General features: G+C 40.9%; 1 protein-coding gene, 1 non-coding gene and 1 pseudogene across 6 annotated transcripts in view; 1 reads left to right on the top strand and 2 right to left on the bottom strand.

Moving 5' to 3' along the window:
• RERE (arginine-glutamic acid dipeptide repeats) overlaps positions 1–22,821 on the top strand; it is a 523,083-nt gene that overhangs the window by 6,594 nt on the left and 493,668 nt on the right. The gene's annotated exons all lie outside the window — the stretch shown is intronic.
• On the bottom strand, positions 10,158–10,626 carry LOC103127253 (large ribosomal subunit protein uL13-like; annotated as a pseudogene).
• On the bottom strand, positions 10,776–10,859 carry LOC132541603 (small nucleolar RNA Z195/SNORD33/SNORD32 family). The gene has a single exon (XR_009552736.1). It is a non-coding gene; the product is annotated as a small nucleolar RNA Z195/SNORD33/SNORD32 family (small nucleolar RNA).

The raw sequence follows: 22,821 nt of genomic DNA, 5'->3' as shown, positions 1-22,821 counted from the left end.
TTTGTTGTTTCTTTAGCAGGAAGTGCTTGTTGAGACATATCCCAGAGTCAGACTGTGTAATCATGTCCAGTTTGTGTATAGTATAAGGACACTATTCTAAAGAGGGCAGAATTTACATTGAAGGGGCCAGGTGGTGGTGCACCTGGTTGAATGCATGTTAGAATGCATAAGGTACCCGGGCTTGAACTCCCAGTCCCCACTTGCAGAGGGAAAGCTTTGCCAGTGGTGAAACAGTGCTGCAGGTGTCTCTCTCCTTCTCTGTCTCTCCCTTCCCTCTGGATTTTTGGCTGTTTCTATCCAATAAAGTAAAGAATTAAAAAAAAAAAGAATTTACATTAAAAGCCTGAGTTTGTGAGCAAGCTTGACTGTACACAGTCCTGGTGAGCATTGGAGAGACCATCCTACAAAAACCAACTCTGGCATAGCTTTCTACATACGCTCTCAGCAAAATATTCATGTGCTTGTTCACTGATGCTTTATACATGTTGATCAGATTCCCAGAGCTCAGATTCCTATCCTCCTTTATTTACCTCTTTTGTGGGTGAGCAGCGGGGTAGATGGAATTGTGGTGGCATTTGGTGTGTGGGGAGAATACAGGGAGAGTGTGAAACAGGTGAGAATGAGAGCATGCACCTGCACGTATAAATTCAGAGATGTTTCCTGGGGAGCTTCTGGAAACCTCTCACTCCCTCTGCAGAACCTTGCTATCTCAGCAAACTATATTCATGCTAGAACAGCTTTGCCTGGTTCCCCATGGGACATGTAGGCTGCGGCCACTGATTTTAAAAACACATTCTAAAAACCATTCAGGTGAATTTAAACTATATACTTGTTACTAAAACAGAGCTGGTGTTCTTCCTGCCCCAACCCCTCCCAGTGGATCAGTTTGGCATTCTGCTTTCTCTTGGAGGACCACCACTTAGGGTTGTATGGTAATAGTCTTAACTTATACTTTTTCTTGAAGGAAGGTATTCTTTTCTTGCACAAGACATAGACTATCCAGGTTGTCCCATTTATTCATCCAGCTATCTTATCTTTGCTTTTTTTTTTGTTTTCCCCTCCAGGGTTATTGCTGGGGCTCTGTGCCGGCACTACAAACCCACTGCTCCTGGAGGCCATTTTTTTCCATTTTGTTGTCTTTGTTGTTATTTTTGTTATTGCTGCTGTTGTTGGATAGGACAGAGAGAAATTGAGCGAGGAGGGGAAGACAGAGAGGGATAGAGAAAGATAGACACCTGCAGACCTACTTCACCTCTTGTGAACTGACTTCCTGCAGGTGGGGAGCTGGGAGCTCAAACTCTTAACAGGGATCCTTGTACCAATCTTTGCGCCCTGTATCATGTGCACTTAACCCGTTGTGCTACTGCCCCCCCCCTTTAAATTGATTTAATAATGACTGACAAGTCTCCTGGAGAGGAGGGGGTACATTTCCACAGCACCAGAGCTCCCACTACCAGAGTTGCGCATCTCATCCCCTCCATTAAGAAGTTTTCCTATTCTTTATTCCTCTGGGAGTGTGGACCCAGGATCATTATGGGGTGCAGAAGGTGGAAGGTCTGGCTTCTGTAATTGCTTCTCTGCTGAACATGGGTGTTAGCAGGTGGATCCATTCTCCCAGCTTGTCCCTATCTTTCCCTAGTGGGCAGGGCTCTGGGTAGGTGGGGTTCCAGGACACATTGGTGAGGTTGGCATCGTGGTAGCATCTGCAACTTGGTGACTGAAAAGCATTAACATAAAAAGCATAACAAATTATTAAATAATCAAGAACCTAAAGGCAAGAATAGAGCAGATAAGATTTGGAGTCTCCGATTTGGAAAAAGCTGGTAGGTCTATTTTAGGTATATTCCAAGAGGCTCATGACTTTACTAATTTTTTGCCTGAGCCCAACAGTTAATATGCAGGTGGGCCAAAGGTATTGCCTGGGGAGATAGTATCAGAGTTGGGAATAGGACTAGAAAGCTGGGCCAGGGAAGAAAGTAGCTCCCAAATATTGAAAAAGTATATAAATATTGTTAACTATAAACCCCATCAATTTAATCTTAACCCACTGCGCTACCCGGCTACCTCCATCTAAATTTTTAAAGGCATCTTCAGTGATACAAATCCAGTTATGAAGAAGCCTAGGCAAGAATAAACCAACGAGACTACATCAAATTAAAAAATTCTGCACAACAAAAGAAACCAACCCCCCAAACAAAGAGACCCTTCACAGAATGGGAGAAGATCTTTACATGTAATAACATCAGACAAGACTTTAATAACCAAAATATATAAAGAGCTTGCCAAACTCAACAACAAAAAAACAAATAACCCCATCCAAAAATGGGGAGAGGACATGGACAGAATATTCACCACAGAAGAGATCCAAAATGCCGAGAAACACATCAAAAAATGCTCCAAGTCTTTGACTGTCAGAGAAATGCAAATAAAGACAACAATGAGATACCACTTCACTCCTGTGAGAAAAGGTAACAGCAGCAAATGCTGGAGAGGGTGTGGGGTCAAAGGAACCCTCCTACACTGCTGGTGGGAATGTCAGTTGGTCCAACCTCTGTGGAGAACAGTCTGGAGAACTCTCAGAAGGCTAGAAATGGACCTACCCTATGATCCTGCAATTCCTCTCCTGGGGATATATCCTAAGGAACCCAACACACCCATCTAAAAAGATTTGTGTATACCTATGTTCATAGCAGTACAATTTGTAATAGCCAAAACCTGGAAGCAACCTAGGTGTCCAACAACAGATGAGTGGCTAAGCAAGTTGTGGTATATATACACAATGGAATACTACTGAGCTATTAAAAATGGTGACTTCACCATTTTCAGCCCATCTTGGATGGAGCTTGAAGAAATCATGTTAAGTGAAATAAGTCAGAAACAGAAGAATGAATATGGGATGATCTCACTCTCAGGCAGAAGTTGAAAAACAAGATCAGAAGAGAAAACACAAGTAGAACCTGGATTGGAGTTGGTGTATTGCACCAAGGTAGAAGACTCGAGTGGGTGGGGGGAGGGTACAGATTCTGGAAAAGGATGGCAGAGGATCTAGTGGGGGTTGTATTGTTATGTGGAAAACAGAAGTGTTATGCGTGTACAAACTGTTGTATTTACTGGCGACTGTAAAACATTATTCCCCTAATAACGGGGGAAAAATAGAAAGAAAAAAATAAAGTAGTCTGAAAAAGCCAAAACAAACAAACAAATAAATAAAACAAAACAAAACAAAAAAAATGGGGTAGTCCCTACCATTGTTGATCCACATCAAGGGCAAGGTCCTGTAGAAGCCCATAAGAGGGCTTATGATGTTGTTCCCAATGGAGATGACCAGAGATGCTGGAGAGAGGGATCTGTTGGAGGTCTAGGCTCATCATATCTGATGTCTTTGTGTCTATGCTTTCAATTCTTTTTTAAAAATATATTTAAGTTTATTAATTTTTAATTTGATAGCACAGAGAAATTGAGAGAGAGAGAGAGACAGAGGGATACCTTTAGTTCTGCTTCACTGCTTATGAAACTTCCCTCTTATATTTGGGGAGCAGGGACTTGAACCCTGTTCCTGTGCATGGTAACACATACACTTAAACAGGTGTGTTACCACCCAGCCTTCTTTATGCTTCCATTTCTACTTAAACTACTAAGGACTCTGAATCTTTTTTTTTTTTAAACAAATGTTTTTATTTATTTCCTTTTGTTGCCCTTGTTCTTTTATTGTTGTAGTTATTATTATTATTGTTGTTGTCATTGTTGGATAGGACAAAGAGAAATGGAGAGAGGAAGGGAAGACAAAGATGGGGAGAGAAAGATAGACACTTGTAGACCTGCTTCACTGCCAGTGAAGTGATCCTCCTGCAGGTGGGGAGCCAGGGGCTCGAACTGGGATTCTTGCGCTGGTCCTTGTGCTTTGCTTAACTTGCTGCACTACCGCCCGACTCCTGACTCTGAATCTCAAGAAAGAAGATCTCATCAGTCATTTGTTATTACTGTTGTCTTTGTTGATCTCACAGCAGCCTATGACACGGTCTGGCACCGTGGTCTCCTAGTCAAGATCTCAAGATGCATGCCTCCATGGGTGACCATCACAGTATCGTTTCTTCTCCAAAACAGAAGATTCCGGGTGCATCTGGGTGACAAGTCTAACAGATGGAGACTTGTCTCAAGTGGCCTACCCCAGGGCTCTGTTCTGGCTCCTACGCTATTTAATATTTACATCAATGACCTCCCAGAAACTTTTTCAAGGAAGTTCATTTACGCCGATGACATCTACTGTGCAACTCAGGCATCCAAGTTCGACATCCTCGAGGAAACACTCACGAAAGACATGTCTCTGATATCTGATTACTGTAAAAAATAGCGACTAATCCCTAGCACTGCAAAAACGGTATCATCTGTTTTCCATCTACACCATGCCTCAGCCTCGCGTGAGCTTAATGTGCAGCTTGGCGATACAAGAATCCGGCATGAAGCCCAGCCAGTCTATCTTGGCGTTACTCTGGATCGCACTCTGTCATTTCACGAACATCTCATAAAAACTGCAGCAAAGGTGGGCGCGAGGAATAACATCATTGCAAGACTGGCCAGCTCCTCATGGGGCGCGAGCGCTTCCACACTACGATCATCATCTCTGGCATTATGCTGCGGCATCATCTAAGTTCATTTCCCACGTCTACGCTCGACCAGACCTGCCAATATACGCGGATATCTTTGCCCACCCTGTCCAACGCTTGACGTCTCGTCATCCAATCTGGTCTCCTACACCTACACTGAACTTCTCTGTCAGCTGAGGTAAAGAACAAACACCTCATCACAGACCCCTGAAAGCGTCAACCCGGCTTTGACCTAGCACGTTATGATTGGGACCTCCTCAATCGGTATCGAACAGGCCATGGCCAGGGCGCCGCTATGTTCCATCGCTGGGGAGCCAGAGACGACCCGAACTGCCCCTGCGGCTACAGACAGACTATGACCCACATAGTCAACGACTGCCACCTCTCCAGATTTCAAAGGAGGTCTCGAAACTTTACATCAGGCTCAACCTGATGCTGTTGACTGGCTACGGAAGAAGGGCAAACGCTAGAAGAAGAAACTGTTGGTTAAGGATTTGGGACTAGGCCACCTCTCATGCTGCCTGCCATAACCAATCTTCCAGATCGTGGCCTGTTCACTCCTTCAAGCCAAAGTTCTGGGAGATACACATTAGAAATGGAGGGAATTGGAGACATTCTAAGCCATAATGATTTTTTAAATTAATTTTTAAAAAATATTTATCCTCTTTTGTTGCCCTTGTTTTATTGCTGTTGTTATTGATGCTGTTATTGATGTCATCGTTGTTGGATAGAACAGAGAGAAATGGAGAGAGGAGGGGAAGACGGGGAGAGAAAGATTGACACCTGCAAACCTGCTTCACCACCTGCGAAGCGATTCCCCTGCAGGTGGGAGCTGGGGGCTAGAACCGGGATCCTTTCGCCAGTCCTTGCGCTTTGTTTGCCCTACCTGTGCTTAACCCGCTGCACTACCGCCCGACTCCCAGCCATAATGATTTTTAAAGGGAATCTCTTTACTTCTGTTACATCATATTATGTTTTCCTACTCTTTATTTTTTCTCACATCAGGTGCAACTGTTGTTGCTTTTGATAGCTTATCTACCATTTTGCTTTTAAAATTCTGCATAATTTTAGCTGGGAGTCAGTTATCATTAAAAAAATATATATCAGTGAGAGGGAGAGTGAAAGAAAACATGGTACATGTCACACATTGAGCAGTGGTGCAGTGGGTAGGAGAGAGTCTTCAACTTTTCAGGCATGAAAGCATTTTTAAAAAAGATTTACTTTGGGAAGAGGGAGAGAACTGCTGCAGCATATGTAGCACCAAAGATTGAACTGGGGGTTTATGTATGCAAATATACTTTGCATCTTCTGAGCCATTTTCTTGGTCCTGAAGATGGGACAAGTTTATCATATTTGTCTTGTTCTTTTATTTCCTGCAAATCCACCCACCTATGTGTCTACCAGTCTACCGAAGTTAATGTTTCCCAGATTATAGTCAAGTATACCAAGATACAGCAACTACTTTAAATATCCTGAGGTAAAATGTTTATAATGCACATTACCACCTTAAGGCCTTAAAAATGTCCTGTATAGTATACAGACTCCTCCCCCCCCCCCCAGTCCAGAGAATATACACAACCTTCTTATGGGAACTAATACGCAGTAAAACATTTTAGGAAACACATATAAAATTAATTTTAATCAAGTGCTTTGGTCATTATTCCTTAGTATAGAAGAGATAAGTCATGAGTATTACTGTTAATGCATTGCTATACTGTACTATTTTTCTTTTCTTTTTTAAATTTTTTATTTATTACAAATTAGATAAGAGTTTTACAGTGAAAGAGAAAAGCCAGGGCACTACTCCGGTACATGTGGCACTACATCTCAAATCAGGAGCCTCTGACATGAGAACCCCTTGCTCTACCAATTGAGCCATCTTTGCCTTTTCTTTATTTCTTTTTTTTTTTTTTTAATGATTATATAATATATATTTACCACCAGAGCACTGTTCAGCTCTGGCTTATGGTAGTGTGGGGTATTGAACCTGGAACTCCTGGAGCTCAGGCATGAGAGTCTCTTTGCATAATCATTATTCCATCTGCCCCCCTCCCCATGGTTTCTTTTTTTTTTTTTTTTTCCTGCCTGGGGGAAGGAAACTGCTGCCCAGGAAATGGGAATGGCAACAGGAGTGGCTTGGAAAGGTGGAGGTGGGGATTGGGTGTTATGAGGTGAGCATGGCTTCTCTCTCTGCCTAGGTGAACTCCAGGTCAAGATGTAAGTAGGACCTCTGAGGGGTCTCTCTCTCTCTCTCTCTTTCTCTCTCTCTGTCTCTCTCATTCTCTCTCTCCATCCATCCTTCCCTCTCCCTCTCTCCCTCTCTCTCCCTCTCACTCCCCTTTCCCTTTTCTCCCTCCCTGCCCCCTTGGCCTAACATGTGAATGTTCTCAATTTTCTTGAATAAAGATTTTTTTTCTAGTATACTATTTATAAGGGTATAAAATGACTGCTCTTTCCATCTTATACATATATCATTCTGGAGTTATCTTTGATGACTGCAGCCATTATCCTTCATTTTATCTCTCAATCATTTCAGTCAAATCAGTATTTTTCTTTTCTTTCTCTCTTCTTCCTTCCTTCCTCCCTTTCTTTTTTTTTTAAAATCCCATCCTAGTAATAGATATGCTCTTATTTGAGGTTTAATCGCTTCAGTTTTGGACAGTTATTGTCAATTGTATAAGCACTGGCAGGAATCTTCCAACACATAATAAATAAAAACAAGCAATTAATGTATCAGAGATCAGCTTCACAGAAAATTTTCTTTATACTGGCTGTTGGCATATACAGAAACATTAGCAATAACTATAAGTGTTTTAGAGACATAAAATACTGTATGGTTGCATTATTGGGTTGTCTGAAAAGTCATGATGCATTTTTGCATAGAAAAGCTGAAGTTACCTCAAAGCTTGGTGACAGAGCAGTAAACATTTATTATCTCATGTTTTCTGTTGTTGGTTGGGAGTGGCATAGCTGACTGATTATGGCATATAGGTCTCTCTTGAGATTGCAGTCAAAGATGTGAACTAAGTCTATATCATCTGAAGAGTTGACTGAGGCCAGAGCCTCTTCTAAATGACTCACTCCACTTGACTGGGAAGAAATCTCTGGAGAAAGCCTCATTTGTTAGCCATAGGAACCTTTCCAGATGGTTGAGTGACCCTGTAACTTCTACATGGCTTCTCCCAGAATGGAACTAGAGAGAGAAGGCAAGGAAGAAGTCCCAGTGCTTTATGATCTAATTTCAGAGGTCACACCAAAACTTCTACCATATTTTATTAATTAGAATCAAGTCACCAAGTTCAGTCCACATGCAAAGGGAAGTAAGTGAATTAAACTACCTCTTAAGGAGAGGAATATCAAAGAATTTGTAGATCTTGAAACCACCACAGGAATTCAACGAAAAGAAATAAAGAGAATTAAAATGTTTTTGTTTTTTGATTCATTATTTTTAAGGAGTGCTTTAACAGCCTAGTTACTGGTTTCTTAGAGGAGAGTGTCATAACATTTTCAATAGTCTCCTTCTACTTTTGTTGAGATACCATTTATTTATTTTCTTTTTGTTCTTAGATTTCATCTAATCTATTTCAGTTAAAATTGTACTTAGGTGGGAGTCGGGCGGTAGCGCAGCGGCTTAAGCACAGGTGGCGCAGAGCAAGGACTGGCATAAGGATTCTGGTTTGAGCCCCCAGCTCCCCACCTGCAGGGGAGTCGCTTCACAGGTGGTGAAGCAGGTCTGCAGGTGTCTTTCTCTCCCCCCTCTGCCTTCCACTCCTCTCTCCATTTCTCTGTCCTATTCAACAATAACGACATCAATAACAACAATAATAACTACAACAGTAAAACAACAAGGGCAACAAAAGGGAATAAATAAATAAATATTTACAAAAATTGTACTTAGGTTACTTTGCCTTAAGATTTCTTGGTGGAAAATGGGACCTGAGAGTAACTCATCTGGTAGAGTGGACCCAGGTTTGATCTCTGGCACCTTCACGAGAGCATCACAAGAAGGGGAAGCTTAACAAATGGTAAGAGTGGTGCAGTGGTGCCTCTCCTTTTCTTCTTCTTTTTAAAAAATATTTATTTATTCCCTTTTTGTTGCCCTTGTTTTATTGTTGTAGTTATTATTGTTGTCATTGTTGTTGGATAGGACAGAGAGAAATGGGGAGAGGAGAAGACAGAGGGGGAGAGAAAGACAGATACCAGCAGGCAGACCTGCTTCACCGCCTGCAGGTAGGGAGCCCGGGGCTCGAACCGGGATTCTCACACTGGTCCTTGTGCTTTGCGCCACGTGCGCTTAACCCGCTGCGCTACTACCGAACTCCCAGTGCCTTTCCTTTTCTGTCTCCCTCTCCCATCCCCTCTTCTTCAACCTTTGACACTCTCTCTAGAAAATAAAATAAGATGGGCTAGGCAGTGGTGCACCCAGTTGAATGCACACGTTAAGATGCAAAAGGTTTAAGCCCCTGGTCCCCACCTGCTGGGAGGAATTTTGCAGGTGGTAAAGCAGTGCTACAGGTGTCTCTCTCCCTCTCTGTCTCCCCCTACTCTTTCAATTTCTCTCCGTTTCGATCCAATAAATAAATAATTGAGCGAGTCTGGCGGTAGCGCAGCGGGTAAAGCGCATGTGGCGCAAAGCGTTAAGGACCGGCTAAAGGATCCTGATTTGAACCCCCAGCTTCCCACCTGCAGGGGAGTCGCTTCACAAGCGGTGAAGTAGCTCAGCAGGTGTCTTTCTCTCTTCCTCTCTGTCTCCCCCTCCTCTCCATTTCGCTCTGTGCTATCCAACAACGATGACAACAATAATAATTACAACAATAAAACAAGGGCAACAAAAGGGAATAAATAAATTAATTAATTAAAAAATAACTGATACACTTTTAAAATAAAAAGGTTAAAAAAAGTTCTTTCAGGGAGTCGGGCGGTAGCGCAGTGGGTTAAGCGCATGTGGCGCGAAGCGCGAGGACCGGCTTAACGATCCCGGTTCCAGCCCCCAGCTCCCCATCTGCAGGGGAGTTGCTTCACAGTCAGTGAAACAGGTCTGCAGGTGTCTGTTTTTCTCTCCCCCTCTCTGTCTTCCCCTCCTCTTCCCATTTCTCTCTGTCCTATCTAACACTGACAACATCAGTAACACCAATAATAATTACAACAACAATAAAAACAAGGGCAACAAAAGGGAAAATAAATTAAAAAAATTAAAAAAAAAAGTTCTCTGGGAGCAGTGGTGTCATGCCAGGCACAAAGCCCCAGGGAAACCTTGCTGGCAAAAAAAAAAAAAAAAAAAAGTTGCCCAGGAAGTGAAGTAGAACAGTGGATAAAGCATTGTCCTCATAGATACTAGGTTCTGAATTGATCCCTGACACTGCATGCACCTTGTAATGCTCTGGTCCTTTCCTTTCTCTCTTTCTCATTGATAAATATGTGCAGTCACCTAGGTTCAAGTCCCTGACCACCATATGGGAGCACCACACACAAGAGGTGGATCAGTGCTATGGTTCGTTCTCTCTCTCTCTCTCTCTTTTTTTTTTTTTAAGCAAACAGTCAAGTTTATTGGGCTCAGACCAGGAGTCCGTGGGTCTTAAAAGACCTCTGTGAACTTGCAGATTTTCTTCTCGGCCTATTTCTGTAGCCTCATGAGCTGCTTCTTTTGCGGTAATGCATCTTGGCCTTCTCCTTGCGCTTCTCCTCCAGGGTGGTCGTCACTGCCTGGTTCCAGCCCACTTCGTGAGCCAAGCGCCCCAGATAGGCAAACTTCCTCTTTGGCTTCAGACGCACAACCTTGAGGGCAGCGGCCACCACCACCCGCCCGTCAAACATCTTCAGCCAGTTCAGGGCAGCCTGGCCCCGCTTGGTCTTGTGAGGCAGCATCCTCCGCACAGTCCTCCAGAAGATGTGGCTGAGGGCTCGGAGGTGGTAGGGGCCACGGGAGGGGTTGGTGTTCATCCGCTTGCGGAGAAAGGCCAGGTACTTCAGCTGGTTTCTGTAGAAGTTGCCAGAAATGTTGATGCCCTTGCAGCGTACCACCACCACCTTCTGGCCTGTGGGGGGAGAAATCGGGGCGTCAGGAGGACAAAGCCAGCAAAGCACAGCCCTGGCCGCCCCCAGCCCCGGGGTTGGGTGGCGCAGTGGGCAAGGTCGCTGGCAGGTGAGCCCACAGCCCAGGGGCGGGGGCCGGAGGTCTCAGAGCGGTGCATGGGGTTGATCTCATGGCCGTGAGGCTCAAATGAAAGATGGTGATTGTTGCTCATCACTGACTGCTCTCTCTCTTTTTCTGTGATGGAAAGAATAATAGGAGCCCACCCCAGGGCACATTAGAATCTCATAGACCTGAAACCTAGGTAGCAAAAAAAAAATGACAAAAATACTGTGAAATACCTCTTTTGGTTTCAGTTTAAGTATGACTGTCTTACTTAGGCCATCATTCACAATTGTATATTCCACGAGAAACATATCTGAAGATTGTGCTTTTTAAATTTTAACTTAATTTTAATTTTTACTGCCATCAGGGTTATTGATGGGGCTCAGTGACTACATAATGAATCCTCACCTTCTGGTGGCCTTCTTTTCTTAAAAATTTTTTCTTGGGTGGCTGGGGAGATAGCATAATGGCTATGTAAAGATACTTTTATGCCTGAGGTGCCAGAGGTCTCAGGTTCAATCCCTAGCACCACCATAAGCCAGAGCTGAGCAGTACTCAGGTGAAATTAAAAATAAATATTTAAAAAAACTTAATTTTTTTTTCTTTATTTGATAGGAGAGAGAGCAATTGAGAGGGAAGGTGAAGATAAGGAGAGAGAAAGAGACACCTGCAGCCCTGCCATTTGTGAAGCTTTCCTCTTGCAGGGGAGGATCTGAGGTTTGAACCCCATCCTTGTACTTAGTAACAGATGGGCTCAACTTGATGAGCCACTGCCTGGCCCCTGAAGATAGCTCTTAAGGCAGATTATTTTTTTCCCAATGGGAGTAGTGTTACAGATGGTGTTCTTTCCTAAATATTTAACAGGAACACAACTATGACCAGCAGTACAATGAAAACAGAGATGGTACCATAAACCTGTAGTCATTATAGTTACATTATATTTTAGTTCCTGCAGAGTAGGTATAGATAATTATACTGTTACATAATTTGATTTGCATTATATGTTTTACATATATAATATACAGAAACATTCTCACCCTACTACATTATCAATTTGAGCTAAAATGTGTTTATTTTACTTTGTGGAGCCTGGGCCTTGTACACGTGATTTTATTTTATTTTTTTAATTTTAATTTTAATTTTTTAAAATACTTTATTTTTATTTATTTATTCCCTTTTGTTGCCCTTGTTGTTTTATTGTTGTAGTTATTATTGTTGTTGTCGTCGTTGTTGGATAGGACAGAGAGAAATGGAGAGAGGAGGGGAAGACAGAGAGGAGGAGAGAAAGATAGACACCTGCAGACCTGCTTCACCGCCTGTGAAGCGACTCCCCTGCAGGTGGGGAGCCGGGGTTTGAACCGGGATCCTTATGCCGGTCCTTGTGCTTTGCGCCACCTGCGCTTAACCCGCTGTGCTACAGCCCGACTCCCCACATGTGATTTTAGTATTCTGGGTTGTGTTTTCGTTCAGAGACTACCATAGCACTGGAGCTTCCCCTAGTGCCAGAGCAGTCCCTGGTAATGCTGGGGCTTAAACCTGGGCTGCTCACATGGCAAGAAACCTGCCCTACCCAGAGAGCTATCTCTCTTGCCCTATTTTGTTTTATCAAAGAAGATTTACTAATTTTAATTAGAGAGAGAAAAACCAGAACACCATTCTGGTATATGTGGCCCTGGGGCTGAACCAGAAGTTCACACATACAAGTCTTATACCTCTGCCAGCTGAGCTATTTACCTGGCCACAACGTTAATTAATTAATTAATTAATTAATTAATTAAACTAGAGCACTGCTCAGCTCTTGTTTATGGTGGTGCTGGAGATTGAACTAGGACTATGGAGTCTTTTTGCATAATCATTATGCTATCTTCCCCTTCTCACAACTTTATTTTTTAAATGTTGCTGATCCTCAAGATTTCATCTTACTGACTTCTCATCATTGTCTTCCAGAATAACCTCATTCCATGACTTCCTTTAATTTCTAGTACTTCTCACCTACAAGTATTTTCCTAATCTCTCTCTTGAGATACAGGTGTGTGTTGTCCCTGGCTCCTTGCAGGTCATCTGGATACTGATCCTCAGAATTTAACCAATCTGGATAGTGTGCTGCTTTGCCATGTACATGGTTCAAATTTGAACCCATCCCCTACCACATTGAAGGAAATGTTAGTGTTACAGTGTCACTCACTTTCGCCCTGCCTTTTCTGCCTCTTTGTCTTTACCTAACAGGAACAAAACAAAACAGAAAAACAAAACTTAACCAATCTGTATTTGTCCATTATCAACCATTGTTTTATTGAAGCAAACTAATCATGCACTCCAGGAAACCCTAACCAAGCTTATTAGCTTTGTGACTATAGGCAGACTTTGTGTCTCAATTCCTCATTTGTAAAATGGAAGTAATGATAGTACTCATCTCACAAGTGTGTTGTGAGACTTAGAGTAATTAACATATATTGTGCTTAAAATATCTCTGGAATATATACCAGAGTATTAAGTATTAGTACATAAGCACCTCTTTATATTACTATCATATCTAGCCTTCAATTATGGTCTTTTGTTGTTGTTGTTGTCAGCAATACTTAACTATCAGAAGACTTGCAGGAACAATGGATCAACTCCAGAAGGTTTGAATAAGCTCAAAATTGAAAACTAAAGAATTTTTTTTTTTTTTACTATTTTTTAAATATTGGAAATGTTAACAAAACAATGTGATTGTGTTCCAAATGAATGACAGTCTATAAGGAAGTTTGGCATGATAATAAACAATCAGAATGTCATATCTTAGCTGTTACCCTTACTTTGGGTGTTCCTAAGGAAATTTATATATGTAGATAAAGACAACTGGAAAATTCAAAATACTATTTTACTATTAATTGAATATTTGGCCAAAAATCCAATGCAGAGTTGTTTAGTAAACAGGGTTGGAGTGTATCATAAGCTAAGATGTAAGCAACACTTCCTCTGTCCTAAATTTTAGGTTACTTTGAAGAAAGTTCAAGTATTATTCCTGTAGCATGTGTATGAGGAAATGAATAAGAGCAAGATTGCATACCCTGATATATATGTGTATCCTTTGATTTGTACTTAATCTTCTTACTTTGAATTTGAAGTAAGGTCTAATTAGTGTCATGAACTCTGACCTAGTCATGTTCATGCTTGCTTCTCTGAAGTTTAAGAAGGTTGGAGGAGAGAGAGAGCGGGTGGAGGGAGGGAGCAGGGCATCTTTATTCAGTTTCAGAATTTAAGTGAAGGGGCTGGGAAGACAACATAATGTTTATGCAAAACACTCTCGTATCTGAGACACACAGGTCCCAGGTTCAGTTCCCAGCACCACCATAAGCCAGAGCTGAGCAGTGCTCTGGTCTCTCTGTATCTTTTATTAAAAAAAACAAAAAAGGGTTGTGGTGCAGCAGGTTAAGCGCACACATTATAAACCTGGTTAAATGCTCACATTACAGTGTGCAAAGCCCCAGGTTCAAGCCTCCAGTCCCCACCTGCAGGGGGTAACTTTGCAAGTGGTGTAGCAGGGCTGCAGGTGTCTCTCTATCTTTCTCCCTATCTCCTCTTTCCTCTCAACTTCTGGCTGTCTCTATCCAATAAATAAAGATAATAATAATAATAATAATAGAGTTTGAAAGGCAAGAATACCTCTCTCCCACCCCTCTCCCCAGTGCCCTAAAATAGTTCCCTAAAAAGCAGTCACTATGGTTAATTTTCCAATACAGGATTTTAAGAAGTCTTTAGAATATATAACACATCCGTAACTTTGGATTTAGGTTGAAATTATTTGTAAATTGCATTGATTTTTTTTTTTTAAATCTTACTATCTTTATTTATTTATTGAATAGAGACAGCCAGAAATCAAGAGGGGAGGGAGTGATAGAAAGACACCTGCACCCCTGCTTTACCACCTGAAAAGCTTTCCTCCTGCAGGAACCCAGGTCCTTACAAATTATAACATGTGTGCTCAACCAGGTGGGCCACCATCCAGCCCCTGCATTGATCTTTAATAGAAGTGCTGCACTAAAAATTAAACAGGTTTCAGAAATGTATCACTGAAAATCAACATAAGTACTTCCTTTGTCCAAAGCAGACATCACTAATGAGATGCTTTTCCAAATGGCAATTTATTTATTAAATGAGATTTCATTCTTAATTTTATTTCAAAGAGTAACTTTAACCCTAACTTTGAAAAATACTTTGCAGTTCCCCTAGGTCCCCAGGACAGCTCAAGAAAGAAGTCAGGGGGGGTCAGGTGGTAGCACAGCGGGTTGAGCACACATGGCGCTAAGCTCAAGGGCCGGCATAAGGATCCCAGTTAGAATCCCCGGCTTCCCACCTCATGGGCGGTGAAGCAGGTCTGCAAGTGTCTTTCTCTTGCCATCTCTCTTACCCTCCTCTCTTGATTTCTCTCTGTCCTGTCCAGCAACAACAATAGCAATAACAACAACAAGGGTAACAAAGACAATAAAAATGGGTAAAATGTCCTCCAGGAGCAGTGGGTTTGCAGTGCAGGCACGGAGCCCCAGCAGTAACCCTGGAGGCAATAAATAAATAACCCTGGAGGCAAAAAATTATTTAAAAAAAAAAGTTGGAATGAGACTGCTAGACAGGTAGCCAAGTTAGTTAATCTCCATAAACAAACCAATTTCACTTTTTTTTTTAGTTTTATTGTTGTTTTTTTTGTTTGCTTTATTTACTATTGGTCAGAGACAGAGAGAAATTGAGAGGGGAGGAGGAGATAAAGAGAAAGAGACACCTGCAGCCCTGCTTCACCTCTTGCAAAGTTACCCCCTGCAGGTAGGGACCAGGTGCTTGAAACTGGGGCCAACACTGTAATGTGAGCATTTAACCCCTTTTGCCACCACCTGGCCCCTCAAACTCTTACTGCTTGTCAGATGTGAACATCTTTTAATTAAAACAAATACATGAAGAGCCTGTGCTTTTTTTATGTAGGTTCTTGCTATTTTATTCTGAATTAAGTGATTTAGTGTAATATCAGTTAATATCTGTATGACATGGGCCATAAAGAACAACCAAAGACATACTGTATCTGGATGAATTTTTGCACTGACTGAAATAAGCTGCCTGTATATAGTTGAGTACAGGTGGAGAAAAGCGACTTAGGAGAAGATGGTGCTGTGGTTTAAAAAAGAGATTTAGCTTTGGCTGGTAACTTTAAGGGAAGATTTGGTGTAGGAGGAGGTGTTTAACCTGTATTTTGAAGGACTGGCAGGATTTGGACATGTGATAAGTAGTTAAAAGGATTTCAGGCAGGAAATTTCATGTAGTAAAGGCACAAAGGCTGAAAAGAACGGAAAACACTTCTATGATGAAGATTATTAAATTGTTTCAATTTCCTCTTAAAATTTTTTAAAAATGTTTTGTAGCACGTATAGATAGATGAATTTCTTTCAATTTAGGTAATTCATACTTGAAGTGTTGCAGGTAGCTGTTCAAAACAAATCTCAAGAGGCATATTTTGGAGAGTAGTTTTTTGGGGGGGCTGATTTCTTTCTTTTTTTTTTTTTTTTTCTTTTTTTTTTTTTTTTTTTGCTTCCAGGGTTATTTCTGGGGCTCGGTGCCTGCACTATGAATCCACTATTCCTAGTGGCCTTTTTTTTTTTTTTTAAATATAGGACAGGGCAGAGAGAAATTGAAAGAGGAGGGGAAGATAGAGTGGGGGAGAGAAAGATAGATACCTGCAGACCTACTTCAACCCCCCCACACACAGGTGGGGAGCCGGGGGTTGAACTGGGATCCTTGCACATTTGCACTGATTTTTAAAAAAATTATTTATTTATTTATTTATTTATTCCCTTTTGTTGCCCTTGTTTTATTGTTGTAGTTATTATTATTGATGTCATCATTATTGGATAGGACAGAGAGAAATGGAGAGAGGAAGGGAAGACAGAGGGAGAGAGAAAGATAGATACCTGCATACTTGCTTCACTGCATGTGAAGGGACTCTCTTGCAGGTGGGGAGCCAGGGCTCGAACTGGGATCCTTATGCTGGTCCTTGCGCTTAACTCGCTTAACTCGCTGCGTGACAGCCAGACTCCCTTGCACTGATTTTTTTTTAAAGGGGAAATGATTGGTTTAGTTGGGACCACAGAACATCAGAAATACAGGTTGAGGTCACAGTGTTAGGCTTAAACAAGGGTAAACTTTGAGAGCCTGATGTAGTCAAATACCAATTTTAGTTATAAATTAATATACACATATTGTGTTCACATTTTTATAATTTAAAAGAAGTGTCCACTCTCCCAATTTTCTTCACATATATATATATATATATATATATTAAAAAATATTTATTTATTCCCTTTTGTTGCCCTTGTTGTTTTATTGTTGTAGTTATTATTGTTGTGGTTGTTGGATAGGACAGAGAGAAATGGAGAGAGGAGGGGAAAACAGAGGGGGAGAGAAAGATAGACACCTGCAGACCTGCTTCACCGCTTGTGAAGTGACTCCCCTACAGGTGGGGAGCCAGGGCTCGAACCAGGATTCTTACACTGGTCCTTGCACTTTGCACCACCTGAGCTTAACCTGCTGTGCTACTGCCCGACTCCTTCTTCATGTATATTCTGTGACTATGTAGACATATAGGAAATATGTATACATATATAGCTTTCTTTCTAAATTAAAAACTTTAAAAGATATATTATTTAAAAATCACTTTATTGGGAGATAGTGGTTCACAATATAGTTGTAGTTATATAGGTATAATTTTTTAATCTCCCTGTGACAAGTTTCTGCATCAATATTTATGAGAGAGGAGGAAGGTGAGGGGAGATGGAGAGATATAGATAACCAGAGCATCACAGTGTCAGGGATCGAACTTGGCATCTTATGCTTGAGAATCCAGTGTTTTGCTCATTGTAACACCTTCCAGGTCATCACTGTTGATGGTCACTTTATATATATATCCAAGTTAAAAAATTATATATTTTGTAATCTTGAAAATACAATCAGTTATTTTGTTATATGTATACTTCTAAGAATTATTTATTTTATGAAAACAATTTTTAGCAGCCTGGGAGAGTGCACAGTGGATAAGGCCTTGGACTTTCTTCAGACCTTGAGGTACTGAGTTCGGTCTTCATCATCATCACATGTGCAAGAGTGATGCTCTGACTTTCTCCCTCTTTCACTAATAAATGAATATATCACAAAATTCTTTAAATAGCTTTTTAAATTCTTTTACGTATTTATTTATTAACATGAGAGAGAATCAAAGCATCACATTTCTAGTACATGTGATGTTTGGCATTGAAGCAGCACCTCATGCTTCTAAGTCCAAAGCTCTAGCCACTGTGCCACGTCCTAGGCCACTAAAATAACAGCTGTTAAGATATAACTCACATACTATACAGTTTACCCCTTTAAACTCTACAATTTCTGGCTTTCAGTAATTTCTTTTTAATATCAAGTGCTGGTCATAACTTATTTAACTGTCAAACTAAAATTGAGGTCCATTCTATCTTTCCAAACTCATCAACACATTAGGTTTAAAGCCTGAAGTGGGAAATGCAATTTTTCTTGTTATTTTTCTCTCTTACTGAACACTGTAGTTAGGCAAGTTCGGTTCTGAAATGGAACTGTGCAAGAAAACTGTTTTGGAATCTCAGTGCTTTGGTATTGGATAAGAAGTGATCTCTTTTTTTTTTTTTTTTTACCAGAGCACTGATCAGCTCTGGTTTATGGTGATACAGGGGATTGAACCTGGGACTTTGGAACCTCAGGCTTAACAGTCTGTTTGCATAACCATTATGCTATGTACCCCTGCCCAGAAGTGATCTCTTTTAAATAACGTAGTTGAAACTGATTTCCAACTGCTAAACGTAATACAATATTTTTAACTTTTCCTGAGAAACTTTATAAAACCTGACATGACAGGCATCTGAGGTAAAAGAGATTTAAAAATATGTTAGGTATTTAAAATCAGCAAGTCATTTTTTTTTATGGTGATTCAACTTTTTTATAGTTAGGTCATATTTTATTTCAAAGATTTCATGTTTACGAAAGTATATATGTTTATGATAAGATGATTATATTTCTCTAAGGACAGTAAGGGTCTATTCTATGTATTTCTGTTACAATTCACACAGACATTTTAGTGTGGAGGAAAGCATACTAGTAATTTATCAGACAAGATTGGGCGTGCTCAGAGTGGTATTGGCTGTAGTAATTGCCAGTAATTTATTTGATAGCTTTTATTTTTTTGTTGAATTCTTTCTGACCTCAAGCACTGGCTCCTATCTAATAGTATTCCTGACAGTTCCTGTCTCCAATCTCTTTACAGACACTATCTTGTATTACTGGCTAAGTCTGGGACCTTCAGTTGTACTTGGGCACATAATAGATGGATTTCTGTTGAGTTTGATAAATCAGTTATATTTTTCCTTTTGATTTTGTAACATGAAAACGTAGTTTTCTCTTTTTTTTGTGTGTGTGTCTCCAGGGTTATCACTGGGGCTTGGTTCCTGCACTATGAATTCACTGCTCCTGGTCACCATCTTTTTTCCATCATTGTAGCTGTTATTGTTGTTGCTGCTGCTGTTGCTGTTGGATAGGACAGAGAGAAATTGAGAGGGGAGGGGAAGACAGAGAGAGGGAGAGAAAGATAGACACCTGCAGATCTGCTTCACCACTTGTGAAGAGACCCCCCCCCCCAGGTGGGGAAGCAGGGGCTAGAACCAGGATCCTTGCGCTGGTCCTTGTGCTCTTCACTTTGGGTGCTTAACCTGGCCCCCAGTTTTCTATTTTCTTAATAAAATAGCCTTTGTTTTTTTGATTTATGCATTTTTTTGACTGCCAGTGTTTCTCTGTGCCTTAGTGCCTGCATGACTACACCATTCCTGGTGGTTTCTTTTCCCTTCCTCTCTTTAAAAAATCATTTTATTCATTTTAATATGACTGACACACACACACACACATACACACACACACACACACACACTCTCACACTTGAGCTCTTCTCACTTCTGCCTTGTGGTGCTGGAGACTGAACTTGGGACCTCTGGGGCCTCTGGTTGGTACTTAAAGACCAGCAGAATAGCTTACCTGGATGGTTTGTTGCTTTGCCATATGCACCACCCAGATTTGAGCCCTGCGCCTGCTACATTGAAGGAAGTTTCAGTGTTGTGATCTCTGTTTGTATCTGTCTTAAAAAAAAAAAAAAGCCTGGTGCACAACGATAGATTCTTAGCCCTCTCTCTCTGTTTATTCTCCCCAGATAGAGGGAAAGAGACAGAGGTGATTGGGGGCTTCAACCATGCATGACAAAGTGTGTTTTCTACCAATTGAGCTGTCTCCTGACCCCCAATTCTCTGCATTTTCTCTCTGGTATATATATATATATATATATATATATATATATATTACAAGAGCTCAGCTCTGGCTTATGGTGGTCTGGGAATTGAACCTTTGGAGCCTCAGGCATGAGGGTCTCTTTGCATAACCATTATATATCTACCCCGCCCTTTATTTTTTAATGAGAGAGACCAGAGCACTGCTTAGCTTATGGTGGTGCTGGGTTTTAAACTGAGACCTTTGGTTTTACAGGAATGAAAGTCTTTTTGTGTAACCATTATACTGTCTCTCCAGCCCTGCATTTTATCTTTTTAACTCTCATTATTTCTTCGTATTTCTATGCCTTGTCTTTTGGGAAAATTATTATTATTATTTTTTTGCCTCCAGGGTGATTGCTGTGGGGCTCAGTGCCTGCACCACGAATCCACTTTTCCTAGAGGCTATTTTTTCCTCTTTTATTGCCGTTGTTGTGGTTAGTTTTTTAAGTTCTTTATTGGGGAATTAATGTTTTACATTCAACAGTAAATACAATAGTTTGTACATGCATAAAATTCCCCAGTTTTCCATATAACAATACAACCCCCACTAGGTACTCTGTCATCCTTCTTGGATCTGTATTCTCCCCACCCCAGAGTCTTTTCTTTGGTGCAATATGACAATTTCAGTTCAGGTTCTACTTCTGTTTTCTCTTCTGATCTTGTTTTTCAACTTCTGCCTGAGAGTGAGATTATCCCATATTCATCCTTCTGTTTCTGACTTATTTCACTTAACATGATTTTTTCAAGGTCCATCCAAGATCAGCTGAAAATGCTGAAGTCACCATTTTTTACAGCTGAGTAGTATTCCATTGTGTATATATACCACAACTTGCTCAGCCACTCACCTGTTCTTGGACACCTGGGTTGCTTCCAGGTTTTGGCTATTGCAAATTGTGCTGCCAAGAACATATATGTACACAGATCTTTTTGGATGGATATGTTGGGTTCCTTAGGATATATCTCCAGGAGAGGAATTGCAGGGTCATAGGGTAGGTCCATTTCTAGCCTTCTGAGAGTTCTCCAGACTGTTCTCCACAGAGGTTGGACCAATTTACATTCTGTTGTGGTTATTTTTTTAAAATCTTTTTTTTAATATTTACTTTATTCACTTGCTTTTGCTGCCCTTGTTGTTTTATTGTTGTAGTTATTATTGTTATTGATGTCGTTGTTGTTGGATAAGACAGAGAAATGGAGAGAGGAGGGGAAGACAGAGAAGGGGAGAGAAAGATAGACACCTGCAGACCTGCTTCACTGCTTGTGCAGCGACTCCCCTGGTGGGGAACCAGGGGCTCGAACCAGCATCCTTATGTAGGTCCTTGCACTTTGTGTCACGTGCTCTTAACCCGCTGCGCTACCGCCCGACTCCATGTTGTTGTGGTTATTATTGTTGTTATTGATGTCGTTGTTGTTGGATAGGACAGAGAAATTGAGAGAGGAGGAAGACAGAGGGAGGGGGAGAAAAAGACACCTGCAGACCTGCTTCACTGCTTGTGAAGTGGACCCCCCCCCCCCCCCCCGCAGGTATGGAGCTAGTGGCTTGAACTCTGATCCTTAAGCAGGTCTTCGCACTTAGCTTCATGTGTGCTTAACCTGTTGCCCGACCCCCTGGGAAAATTATTACTTTTGACTGAGTTGGTTTTATTTCTCTTAAGTATCTCCTTTTCTCTATTGACATTTCTTCTCGTTATCAAAGTTTTCGTGTTTTAACCATTTGGGTTATAGTTTTGATCAAAGTAAAATTTTACTTGGACGCTTAATTAGATTTTTTTCTTTTAGTTATTCATAGGGAGATTGAATGTAATGATAACTCTTGGGTCAGTATCATGATTACTTGGAATAGGACTAATGGAACATTGCATGGCTTGAAAAGTATTTAGATGTGGTCCCAGAGGTGGCACAGTGTATAAGGCATTGGACTCTCAAGCATGAAGTCCTGAGTTCTATTCCCTGCAGCACATGTACCAGAGTGATGTTTGGTTCTTTCTCTTCTCTTCCTACCTTTCTCATTAATAAATGAATAAAATATTTTAAAAAAGTATTTAGATTAGCATTTGGGTATTTTTATTCCTATGTGAGAGCTCCTTCCTGGAGATAGCATAGTATTATACATTCCTGAAGATATCATACAATTTTTTTTATGTAATTGTCCTTTTCGTCAGAGAGAGATAAAGAACTGGAAGACCTATGGGGGAACAGTATTATAGTTCTAGAAACATTGTTTTGCTAACATATGTGGTAGTAGGTAAGGAGGAATCACTGAGTTTTTAAAAAATTTTTAATTATCTTTATTATTTATATGATAAGAGACAGCCAGAAATTGAGAGGGAAGATAGAAGGAGCTAGAGACAGAGAGACACCTGCAGCACTGCTTCACCACTTGTGAAGCTTTCTGTGTGCAGGTGGGGAGTGGAGGGTTCAAATGGGTTCCCCAGTCACTGAGTTTTTAAAACACACAGGTATGTGTTGTGTCATTCTTTTTTCAGGAGAAATACTCCAACCATGATAGCTTCTGTGCATAATAAGTAAGTTCACTATATGCCTCCTAGTTAATGTGACAAGATTTTGGATACTGATTCCAACTATACCACAGACTTGAAGTATGCTGAAGTACCCTACTTTCTTAGTTGTGAAGTGGGCAGTACAATATGAGTTGAAATGAAAAAAATAGATATGGAGAGATTTTACAAATATAAGCATACTCTTCAAAACTGAAGAGCTTTAGTTACCT

This window comes from Erinaceus europaeus, chromosome 11, assembly GCF_950295315.1.
Source record: "Erinaceus europaeus chromosome 11, mEriEur2.1, whole genome shotgun sequence".
Classification (NCBI taxonomy): Eukaryota; Metazoa; Chordata; class Mammalia; order Eulipotyphla; family Erinaceidae; genus Erinaceus; species Erinaceus europaeus.
Note: the sequence above shows the minus strand (reverse complement) of the source record. Positions and strands in the feature narration are given on the sequence as shown.